Genomic DNA, 12,096 nt, shown 5'->3' on the forward strand with positions numbered 1-12,096 from the left:
GGCATCTTGACAATTTAGTCACACCCTCATTGGTAGGGTATTTCACCTTAACATGCAACGTGGATGAAACTGCCCCCATAGCATGTAACTATGGCCTAGCTAAGATAGCAATGTATGGGGAAAAAGCATCCACCACTATGAAACCTACACTCACCACCTTACTTCTTGTTTGCATCGGTAGTTGAATCATACCCTTTGGAACATTAATGTTCCCATCAAATCCAATCAAAGGAACTTCATACTTGTCCAAATCTTCCAGTTTAAGTCCTATACCTTTAAACAAGTCAGGGTACATAATTCCTACTCCATTGCCCAAATCAATCATTACTCTCTTGACATTGAACCCTGTTATTTGCATGGTTACCACCAAGGCATCATCATGTGGCTATATTGTTCCCATCTTATCTTCCTCGGAGAATCCTAAGACGGACTGCTCAGAAATCCTAGCTTTCTTACATAATGCCTCTTCTTCAAGTCCTTCCATTTGCGGTGACACCAACATAACCCCGCTAACTGAACGAGGATCTTGTCTTGGAGTTGCAAAAATAATGTTTATCATTCCCAAGGACGATCGAGGAGCTCCACTTCTCTGTAATCCTGCTGTGGGCTGACCTCCTTAACTATCTGCTTGGTGCAAAAATTGTTTCAACTTACCAGCCTTGACTAACTGATCTAGGAAGGCATGCAAAGTTCTGTAGTCCTCTGTTGTATGACCTTGGTCTTGATGATACTGACAATATAAACTCTGATTTCTTTTAATGGGGTCTCCTCCCATTTTATTTGGCTGTTTGAAATAGGGCTCATGCTTAATCTTTTCTAACACTTGATAGATTGGCTCTTTGAATACCGAATTAACTGCTTAAGGACCAGTGAAATTATGGGTGGCTTGATTAAAAAACTCCCTCCTCGGCCGAGAAGTAGCAAACCGGCTTGTTAAACTATCCCTTCGGTCATTGGTGAAAACCTTGGCCTTACCCCTGCTAGAGCTCTGGTTGTCCTCAACCCTTTTGTGTTCCTTAATCCTATCCATCAATTGATGCATACTCCGAGCGGTTTCATGGTAAGTGATTTCCATAGGTTGGAATGTGTAGGAAGGCCTATTTTGAAGGTTCATACAACGACATCTTTAAAATCCCCATCAATTTCGTTGTAAATCTCACAATATCTATCAGAGTAATTCTTCAGGGTCTCCCCTTCTCTCATTGACATGGAGAGTAAAGAGTCTAAAGGTCTAGGAACGTGGATGCATGTCATAAATCTTGCCCCAAAGGCCCTAGTTAGTTCCTCAAAGGAATGTATTGAGCCTTCCTCAAGGCTATCAAACCACCTTATGGCTACCGGACCTACGCTTGAATGGAAAACTATACACATAAGAGCTTTATTCTTTGAGTGGATGGCCATTCTTTGAATAAACGGCTCACATGTTCAACAGGGTCGGTTTTTCCATTATAGAGGGTAAAGGTAGGCTAGTTAAAATGACGAGGGAGCTCGGCTCGCTCAATACGCTGAGAAGAAGGAGCGAGATATTTGGAGGAGTGCCTTTCCCATAGCATCATGCCCCTGGCCTTTCCTCGATGGAGTTTTGGACCTCCTATGATGATATTTTTCATCTAGAAATACGCTAAGACGATGATGTGAATGATTCATTAGGTGAAGTCCTGCTTCTAGGTCGGTAATTTTCATCACTTCCAGTGCTTAAATATTGGTTTGGAGAAGGGGTCATACTTTCCCTTATTCGAGTTTGGCAACGAAGACGTTGATGTAATCACTTAACCTTCTTCTCTAAGTTATATACCTATTCATCACGCGAAAGGTGACTAGCGTCATGCTGCCCAGTCTGCTCAAGGTGAACTAAGGGTGCTCCTTGGCTATGAGTATGTGCGTCATGATGATCCCTCCTTCGCTCGAGATTAACGAAATGATCCCTATGTTGAAAGCCAACGGACTCCAGCGATCTGCTACGTCTGGAATTAGTCATAATAGTGAGATTTGCAAAGGTATCTTAGGAGACTTCCCATAGAAGGCGCCAATTGTGGTGAGCAGAAGAATGGATTCAACAAAAATGAAAATGTTGGACACCAATTACTATGCGCTCACATAATTAATTTATAGATGGGATGCAAGGCCAACCTTTTATTACCCGTTGCAATAAAAAGTGACGTTTAGAGATGTATGTATAGTATGCAAATGAGAATAGCTTTGAAAAAGCTAAGTGTTCATCCTCGGGTTTGGTCCGAGGAGGTTGTTACAGTTTGATGTCCATTTTTTTTTCTCTCTCTCTCTCTTAGACCTATCTTTTTATCCAGATGCTTCTTGGCTTTATATATCTTAGCAAAGATGCACCTAGATCTTACACTTGGAGGGTCATGATCATACTTCCCTGATACTTGTCCCATCAGACCTTGCTAGAAGGTTTTTACACCAAAGTATTAGTTGTGAAAGCACTATTCAAGGTCATTCTCCATTAATGCGGCCAGCTAAGTGGTTGCAAGGTATTTAATGTGGAGGGGATGACCACTCTGTCCTTCCTTTTTCTTCTCTTCCATGCTCAACACCAAATTACCCTTGTCTCCCCTCGGACTTAGCCGTGCTCCCTTTGACTTTGTCCCTCGACCTTCCGAGGTTAGGCACGTGTCCTCGGCATCTTCACCAATTATGGTTGCTCAATCTAAGTACAAATTACATGGCTAACTTCCAAGGATAACCCAACTACAGTGTCTGAGATTTACTCCCATATTAGCTTTATCAACCCTTTGGATCCTCGTCCCCCCACAACACATATTTGCATCTCATTCTTTATTTTTGCATTTTAGAATAGAATATTAGAATTTATTTTTGCATGTTAGCTACAACGAAATCTATTTTTATACATTACTCTAGGAAAAATGCATTTGTTATAGTAATATGCATGTGATGATGTGAATGTGTTTTTAAAGTTTTTTGGCTATGCAAAATGCATTTTGCATTATCCAATGGCAATGCTTTGAAGGAAGGGATTTGAATATGAATGTCTTCATTGAAAATATCAGACGATTTCAACTAATTAAACTACAAATTTTTTGACTAATAAGTGTCACCTTATTAACTTAATAATATGATATGTAAATATGTAATTGACGACATATTTGTTTACATATTCAACCATTATAGATGATATGATCACATGTATTATAGCTTGTGCTTCGGTCATTTGACCCGAGATAAGTGTTACTTGTGCCATGTCAATCCAATCTTTAATATGAATGAATTCATTTTAGTCTAAAATCTTTGTTGTTATTATTATTTATTATAAAATTTATAGTTACATTCGAGGATGGAGGATTTAAACCTTGAGTGTCTCTGTTAGAAACACTAAAAGTGAAAGGTGCTAATTTTTTTTTTTTCTTTTCCTTTTATTTTATTATTTTTTTTGAGAAGAAAATGAAGAACTAAAATGCGATAGTTGAATTATAAAACTTTTGACATTTTAGTCCAAAATCTTTAGGGGTTACCAATTGAACGCTAATAAAATAAATTGTGATAATAAGAAATCCCATTAAGCTAAATTATAATTTTTAAAAATTTATGTTCAAAAGTCAAGGAATCTTTCATGGCCACTCCAAATTATCATCTTTGGGTAATTTCCAACTACGTCACTGTTTATTAAAGTTTGAACACGGTTCTTACGCAATAAACATTCTTACGCGTTCATCAAAAAAAAAAAAAAAAAGTTTTAAATTTTTTTCTTGTAATGACTAGGAAAGGGAGATGCGAGGACATATCCTCAAGCACAACCTAACTTATTTTTATTACAAAATTGATTATAGCTAAAGATGTTAATACCATTATTAATCTATATCTATATATATCTAAAAGTTAAAGCGTTGTATTTATTGTTGCTACGCTTTTATTGAGTCACATCAGCAGCCATATCATCTACCTATTTCTCACTTCTTTCCACTACTTCCAACCATAACTTTTCATTTTCCTTTTCATCTCTCCAATACTCTCAACCTTAATGTCACTCTTTATCTATCTCTTCCTCTTCCTTTTATTTTGACTCTTTTTATCCCTATTCTATTACTATAAATATGACATTTTCTATGTCATTCTATACATATTTTCTTACATGAAAAAGGTTATTACTCTCTCTCTCTCATGTTTTATTTTTGTGTGAATTTTTTATTTTTTGTATCTCTACTTTAGATTGATGTATATATGTGTTCTTTAGAATTTTACTTTGGGTTGCAATTTAGTTTTGTATTTTTAAGTTTTTTTTTTTCTTTCCTATAATTGTTAAGTGTTATTTTATTGCGTATAAATATAATTTACAAGAAAATAATGTTATTCTATTAAATATCATGGCTTGAATAATTAGGTGTCTGACTTATACTATATTTTTTATTTGATGTTTCTTTTTCTTATTTTATTTTCTATTTCTTTCCTGAAAAATGTGATTTCTCTCTCTCTCTCTCTCTCTCTCTCTCTCTCTCTCTCTATATATATTTTTTAATTGTTCTCTCACAACTCACAAGTCTTCTCTCTTCCTCTTTTAGCTTTTGTTTGATTTTTTTTTTTTTTTTGGACATAATACTTAATTAGTTATTTTGGAAGTGAGATTTTGAATTTATATCAAAATACAATGTTGACTATATATTTGAATGTGTCTATCAACTATTAAAATTAAACCCCCTAAAAAAAACTATTAAAATTAAACCGCCCAAGATGAATATGTATAGACAATGCTTTTATTTTTATTTTTATTTTTCATTGATTTATTATTTAGTTATAACATTGAAATTAAAGTAAATGAACATGTAAAGTTAAAACTGACTAAAATGAATTTGTAAAGCTAATATATTTATATATTTAATGTTTTCAAAAAAAATTAAAAGTAAAAAATAAGAATAATGATGTGACCAATGATGTGATAGATGAGAAAGCTATTTAGGAGTGTAGTAACAAAAATTCGATATGAAAATCCAGTTAAAGGCAATTAAATCTTAATAAATAAAGGTGTATGTAGTAGAAAAAAAAAATATTAGATCATGTTTTCTTTATGTTATACAGATTATTTTCTTTCATTTCGATAGGTGAAGTATTCAATTTTAGACATAAAGTATACTTTTTTCCTACATATTATTTTAAATATTAAATTTATAATATGGTATAATCTTTTAGGAATATTTAAGAAATATGCAGTTCCAATTTCATGTATCTATATTAGTAAACGAAACTCAATCAATAGTTCGAAGCTACTACTACGATAAGAAAAATAATAAATGTAATAATCTCTTTTTAAGAGAATGAAAATTTTGAATAATATATTTGAAACTCAAATAGTTTAGTTGTACATGAAAAACAAATTAGGAAAACATAACGCATGATAACATAATTTATCAAAATATGGAGCGCCTAAAAAATAAATAATATCAATCAAATAAATCCAAATAATAAAATGATGATATATTTTTTGAGATAAAAAAAATGAAAAATAATTTTAGAAATTGTTTAAGTTTTGGGGAGAACAAATTATTTTCCACAAAATTTAGTTAACAAATTATATATTATACCATAATTAGAATATAATTATCTATTCTCACGCATCGCGTGGGTCAGTGACTAGCAGTCTTTAATTTTACATTATCTCTAAGAATATAATATTTTCCACTTTTTTTTTTAACTGTTGATCTCGTCTATTGCAATCGGGCATTATAAAAAGAGATACAAAAAATGGACTAAGTAGAAGTGATGTTAATCACAATAAACCCAATCCATATAAAGACCTTGAACAAATTTTTTTTTTTTTTTGGTTGTAGAATAAAACCTTGAAAATTTTAATACTTAGGGCCTGTTTGGATTAAGGAGACAGGGAGGGGGAGTGGACGGGAGTAGAGTAGAGTTGGCTGAAAATAAACTAATTTTAGACCAACTCGACTCTACTCTAATCTACTCCCCCTCTCTCCCCCTCAATCCAACATGACTTAATACATAAAATTAGTGACATTTTTTACTTACTAATATGTTTTCCTTCTCTCCAAATCAAATAAACATTCATAAAATCCAAAGCAAGCCAACTAAACAAACATATTTACTTAACCAAGTTTCACATGTCACCAACACAAGCCTACTGTATCATGTATTGATGCAATCGTTCTATCATGATTGAAGCACAGACATGGGGCATCATAAATAAAATCATTAACGTTGAACTCTCACTTGAACCCCTTGTTAGAAATATGGATTATTAAGTCATGGACACTTACCCAAAAAAAAAAAAAAAAAACCATTAAGATGTGAATAAGAAATTGATTCCATAAATGCCAGCCCAAGTGGGTTGGGCATATTTCAATGTTTGTTTGTGCACATTATACTTAATTCCAAACCAATATGTCTATTGGCTATTGCACATTTCTGAACTGGTGCGAGTTTGTCACAATATGTTTATTCACTATTGCACTTATTATGAACTGGTGCTAGCTAGTGTACCTATAAATAGGCATCCCTCATTTCATTTTAGAGAGTTTTTTCATTCATTCATAAGAGAGAGAGAGAGAGAGAGAGAGAGAGATTTATGTTTGCTATGAACAAAGATTATAGTGCTTCTTTAGCGTGTCGTTGATCATTGTATTTTAGGGCATCCCTCATTTCATTTTAGAGAGTTTTTTCATTCATTCATAAGAGTCCTGAGAGAGAGAGAGAGATTTATGTTTGCTATGAACAAAGATTATAGTGCTTCTTTAGCGTGTCGTTGATCATTGTATTTTAGGAGGCAGGCGTTCAGGAGACTCCAAGCATCACTTAATAAATTTTATGAGGGGTGAAATCTTTCTTAAGGATCTAGTGTCAAACACAAGCCTTAATCAGTTTTGTATCAACCATACTTCATTTATTTAGTCTGTAAATTTTATTCTATTTTCTCCAGTATATTCACACATAGATTTGTGCATATATTAATTATTTATCTTGTTCATAAATCACAAAAACTAAAATATTTGTGCAATACTTCCAACACCCCTATTATATGGGATAATTGATTAAATTATGTTTAGGGAACTTCATCTTACATATGTGACACTCCCTGGCTCCCACATATAAAATTGAGAGTGAACAAACAAATAAATCCAATACAGCCAATGTGTGGCAAGGCTTTTTTTTTTTTTTTATTTGAGAAGCGTGTGGCAAGACTTAAGAAGCTTATATAGCATGACTATTAATATACAATAAAATAAGTCATAGGGACATAAATTTGTTTCACAAGTATTAACTACAAAGATACAAACTATTGCTACAAGGCCCAGTGGCACCCGATTCTTATGTAAACCATTAGTTCGGAGGTTCTATCTCCGCAATTACCCAGCCCAAAAAAAAAAAAAAAAAAAAAAAACAATTATTCGATGTTTATTCTATTAAACTTCGAAGAGTCAACTCTGTTTTTGCCGAAGGATGGCACCTTTAATTATAAGTCCAGTTTTCCAAATGTCCTCCATGCTCACGAAGCAAACTTCTCCCGATTCTCCATCCTTGGACTGGAAATTGCCAACATTGAGCTCCATCCATTGTTTTCTAGGCTTCTCCAAAAGGCAAACTTGGCGTTCTTGAACTCTTCCATCTGGGAGAGAGAGTTTAAGTCTGATAGGGAGTTCCCAACCAGAAGCTCCTTTTGTCAACTTCACCACATACACAATTTCATATTCAACCTCCGGGGACAGATCTGACATTGTCAACTTTGCTCTCGTATCCAGCCAACATACATGAGATAGTTTGGCTACTTCAATGTTTTCATCACTGCAAGTTAAGGTACAAGGCTCAAGCTATCAAATTATGGAGAATAGTAAATACACCCATTAAAAAAAAAAAAAAAAAAAACTCAACCAGTTTCCTCAAAACAAGTCCAGTATTCACGATTACCCCAGGTGAAGTAGAGCGACCTTGGATACAACATAAAGCACTTATAGCCTGTCAACTTATCACCCCATTTTTTCTGCATAATGATTGAAAAGCGAAAAAGACAAAAAATCAGCTTATAGTTATTTCTATATTATGAAAAAGTAATTACCTTGTTTTACAATGATTGAGTAGCAAAGTAACCCTGCGTGTCTAAAGTTAAGGCATACATGATTTGCCATCCTCATGTTTAGACATATATTGATTACAATGAGTTAAAGAGAAACAGAAAAAGCTGACTGACCTTCCTCTTGAATTCAAGGAATTCTTCAGACACGGTGTTCTTGTTGATGAGATCTGTTGATGCCTTCTTCTTCATAGTTTCTTTCTTTGATAAATCAAACAAGTTTAACTCAACTGTTCCCTTCTCCTCTCCCAAAGCTGTTTATAACAAACAAATGGAATTTGTAGTCTCTGTTAATAAGGATGTTAGAAAATTCCAAGAAGAGCCTTGGACCCTTCCTCTTAAAAGTGATAAGTCTTTATTTAATTTTAGTGAGATTTTTATTTTCTACCAGCTAGATACTTTTTCTCTTTCTGAAAGGCATTTAGACCATTTAATTAGTCTGTTTTTTAGAAGACCAATTAATTAAAACTTAAATGACGTTAATTTGTTGAAGATGCATGGGTTGCTCTAATTGCTGAAGACTAAAGTTTTATAAAGATCTTTCAAGGACTCTAGAACTCTTTCTTCCTTTTAAATCTTAATTTAACTTTTAAGTTAATTTTTTATTCTTCAACTAACTACTTTGAATAACATGTACGTCAACAAGAGTGTCTAACTATCTTTCTACGCGGTGCACTGCAGGCCCATTCAGATTCAGTAATCAAAAGGGTGTTTATTTTTCTATTTTCAAAAGTATGCTCAAGTTTATGTTAGGTTTAATTGCAAAAACACCCGGTGGAGTTTGGTTAGTTGCAAAAACACGAGTCATTTCTTAGGTATTGCAATGAGGCATTGCTGCATGCAAGTTACTTTAATATTATCTTTCACTAATATATTTTACTAATGAACATATAGATTAATAAATTGATCTATCACTTCTTAATATACATTATTTGAATATAAAATATTATCTAGACGTGAACAATTTTACATACATTATTTGAATATATAATTCTATCTAGACATGAACAATTTTGGACCCAATCCATTGTTCTCTAATATTGGACATTACTTAATATCCATCATTATGATTTTTAACATTTTTTGAGTTTTAACCTATGACATCCACTTTTAATAATTTTGTTCTTTATCATTAGACTAAGACTCCAATTGATTTTTTGGTGCAGACAATAATTGAACTCTGAATCTCTTATTCAACCATAAAAAACTTTACCAATTGAGTTAACTGGAACTTACTACAATTTCTTTTAGAGAATGATTAAACAATGATATTATCCTAAACATATATTTATTTATTTCTGCTATTATCTTGATTCTTAGACTTTGAGTTTTATCTATTTTGTAAGCCTAAAAATGCACTAGAAGTCATTGGTCTCTTCAGCCCAATGTCGAGTTCTGGGCTCGACTCCCAAAACAAATCCGAGTCTAGCAAGATCACCATTCGAGCGGATAATACGTGGCTGCGCACAAAAATGGCCCTTAACAATGAGTGAAAAAATCCTGTAGTTTTTTTTTATTATTATTATTTTTTTTTAATTAAACACTTTTGGGAAGTATGATTTATCTTGAACAAGCTTGAAAGTTTGGATTATATTTGAAAACCAGGCTTTCTTAGGGAAAAAAAGAAATTGAAAATCAATTTTTGGTAAATATTTACAAATTTATTGAGACAATATATTCAAGAAGAGAGATCATTATCGTACTTTTGTATATGTCAAAAGTGATAAAACCATAATTTTAGATGATAATATAGCAGTTTGAGATTAAAGGCAACATTAAAATAAATGAGTACAAGTTGAATATTTTTGAATAGGGAAAACTCTATTTTTCTCTTTCCTTTCCAACCATCATGATTGGAAAAACTTAACCCCAACATATTTATCACTAGCAAATTAATAATATGAGAAGATGAAAATTTTAATTAAAAAAAGTAAAATAATATATAATTTTTTTATTTATAAAGAACAAAAAAAAAATTCATTAGTTGAAATAGGAAGCAACATGACATCATTTATTTTAGTAAAAAATCTTTTGTTAGATTTCAACAGGATACAAAATAGGGGAAAGGAGAAGATAGATAAAGACATCATATATTTTTAGACCTTTTTTTCTAAGTTTACTTAGAACCAGTTATGTCTGTGTTATACCCTAATAGGATTAGTTTAGTCACAAATTAGACTGTTATAGTAGTCAGGGACCGCACATAATCAATATCTAATCAATCCAGTTTTGCCACGAGTGAAATAAGGTCAGCTATTGGATTGTTAATACTTAATAGCCCGAAGAAGAAAAAGAAGAAGAAGAATGCAAATAATTATATGCGTGTTGTGTCTCTAGAAGTTGACTAAACGGAAGAGACTAGGAAATGATTGAATCCATAGATCCCAGTGCTGGCCTGATACCACTCCCCAACTCGGTTACATAACAGTATACCCCCCCACCCAAAGGTACCAACGCGGTTACGTAAACTGGTTACCCCATAAGGTCTATTTACCAAGGCCAAGTAGCTAATTAATCATATCATAGTATGATTATAATTATAAAAATGAACAACTATGGCTATCCACTTGACAATATGCAGAGGACATATAGAAAGATAATTTAGTCTTGAAATCCTTCCTTCACCCAAATAGCACAAGTCTTTGCCTGTAAAGGAGAAAAGACATTGGTCTTACACGTCAAAATGGAAGGATTAAGAGAAATTAGCTTTCCCTTGAAATAATGGACTCTATAAAATCTGAGTGAATGAAGGAATGATTGAATTGATTAATTATGATTTACAATTAGCTATATATAGCTACCAGAAAAGCAGGGCCTAACTAACTGAAACGGAAAAACAGAAAAGAAGATTCCTAGCAGCTCTAATCACGTGTGAATAACAAACTCACACACGTGTTTGCTTAGACACTTAAATACACTCACTAAACTACTTGTAGTTTTACATATATGTACACCTAAGCTACACATCGTTTTGCTTGACACAAGATTTCTTCCTTTGTTCTGATCTGTCACAGTCTTTCTTTTTCTTCTTAACTTTGGTCTCTTTGGTTAGTTCCCTTGTGTGAATGGAGCTTTGTTCTTCACAGCTCTGACCACTCTGATCCTTGGCAGCTTGATAGACCCAAAAGGCTCAAGGCTTTTAATAACTCACCCAACAAAGGTACATGACCTTGTGACATATTGACTACTTGCTTATGAAGATGGTGCTTGAAATAGTTTGGACAACTGTGTTTGGAATCGATTCAACATAATGGTGACAAATAGGAATAAACTTTGAACTACAAAACTTCCTAGGTGAAGGTCTAAATATGACAACAAACTAAGACCTAAATTTTACACAATTTGGTCTAATATTACCAATAACACCACTGTAGTGATAGATAAGGACAAACTTAGATCTATCTTGTACTCGAGGAGGAGGAATAGACATGAGTTTTGACTTGAATTTCAACTAAAGGTCTTGTGTTCTTATCTATCCTACCTTCATTAGCCTTATACTCTTCATTATGATTCCTCTTAAATTGAGGAATATGTAGATTTTGTCTTTAGAGTGAAGGCTTTTTATTACACTTGGCACTTGTTAAGTTTTCCAATTTAACTTTACATTCAACTAGTTCCTCTTCCAAGTGATTAATCTTGTCCACTTGAGAGGCAAATTGATTTTAAAAAAATCATTCAATTTGTTGGTTTCATCTAATTTTACAGTCAATTCTTCTTTTTCAAGTTTCACCTTATTAAATTTTTCTTGAGATTTCTTAGCAATTTTCTTATATTGACAATCCTGAAGAAGTTTATCACATGCAATTTCAAGGCCATCTTCACCATTAGAGTCTTCAAAAGCCCAAGTTTCATAGTCAAGAAAATAAAATTTGAAAATTTTACTCTATGACAACAAGGTCAAGGATAACACTCGAGATCTTAATTCTACACAGAGTGAACCTGCTCAAACACCAATCAAAATGAACAATTTAGACCCCTTAGTTTATTTGAAGAAGAATTAGTCAAGTTTGATGAATTAACGATTTATGTAATTTAGTTTGATT

The 12,096-nt window shown here is 33.0% G+C and overlaps 1 long non-coding RNA gene across 1 annotated transcript; it reads right to left on the minus strand.

Annotated features, from left to right (window-relative positions):
- Positions 1-7,741: 7,741 nt before the first annotated feature.
- LOC111996552 (uncharacterized) lies at positions 7,742-8,283 on the minus strand. Its single transcript, XR_010627917.1, has 3 exons — positions 8,171-8,283; positions 7,891-7,963; positions 7,742-7,767 (listed from the first exon to the last, which is right to left on the minus strand). It is a non-coding gene; the product is annotated as an uncharacterized LOC111996552 (long non-coding RNA).
- Between the last annotated feature and the right edge of the window lie 3,813 nt (positions 8,284-12,096).

Source organism: Quercus suber, unplaced genomic scaffold (genome assembly GCF_002906115.3).
Source record: "Quercus suber isolate HL8 unplaced genomic scaffold, Cork oak 2.0 scaffold_34, whole genome shotgun sequence".
Lineage (NCBI taxonomy): Eukaryota > Viridiplantae > Streptophyta > Magnoliopsida > Fagales > Fagaceae > Quercus > Quercus suber.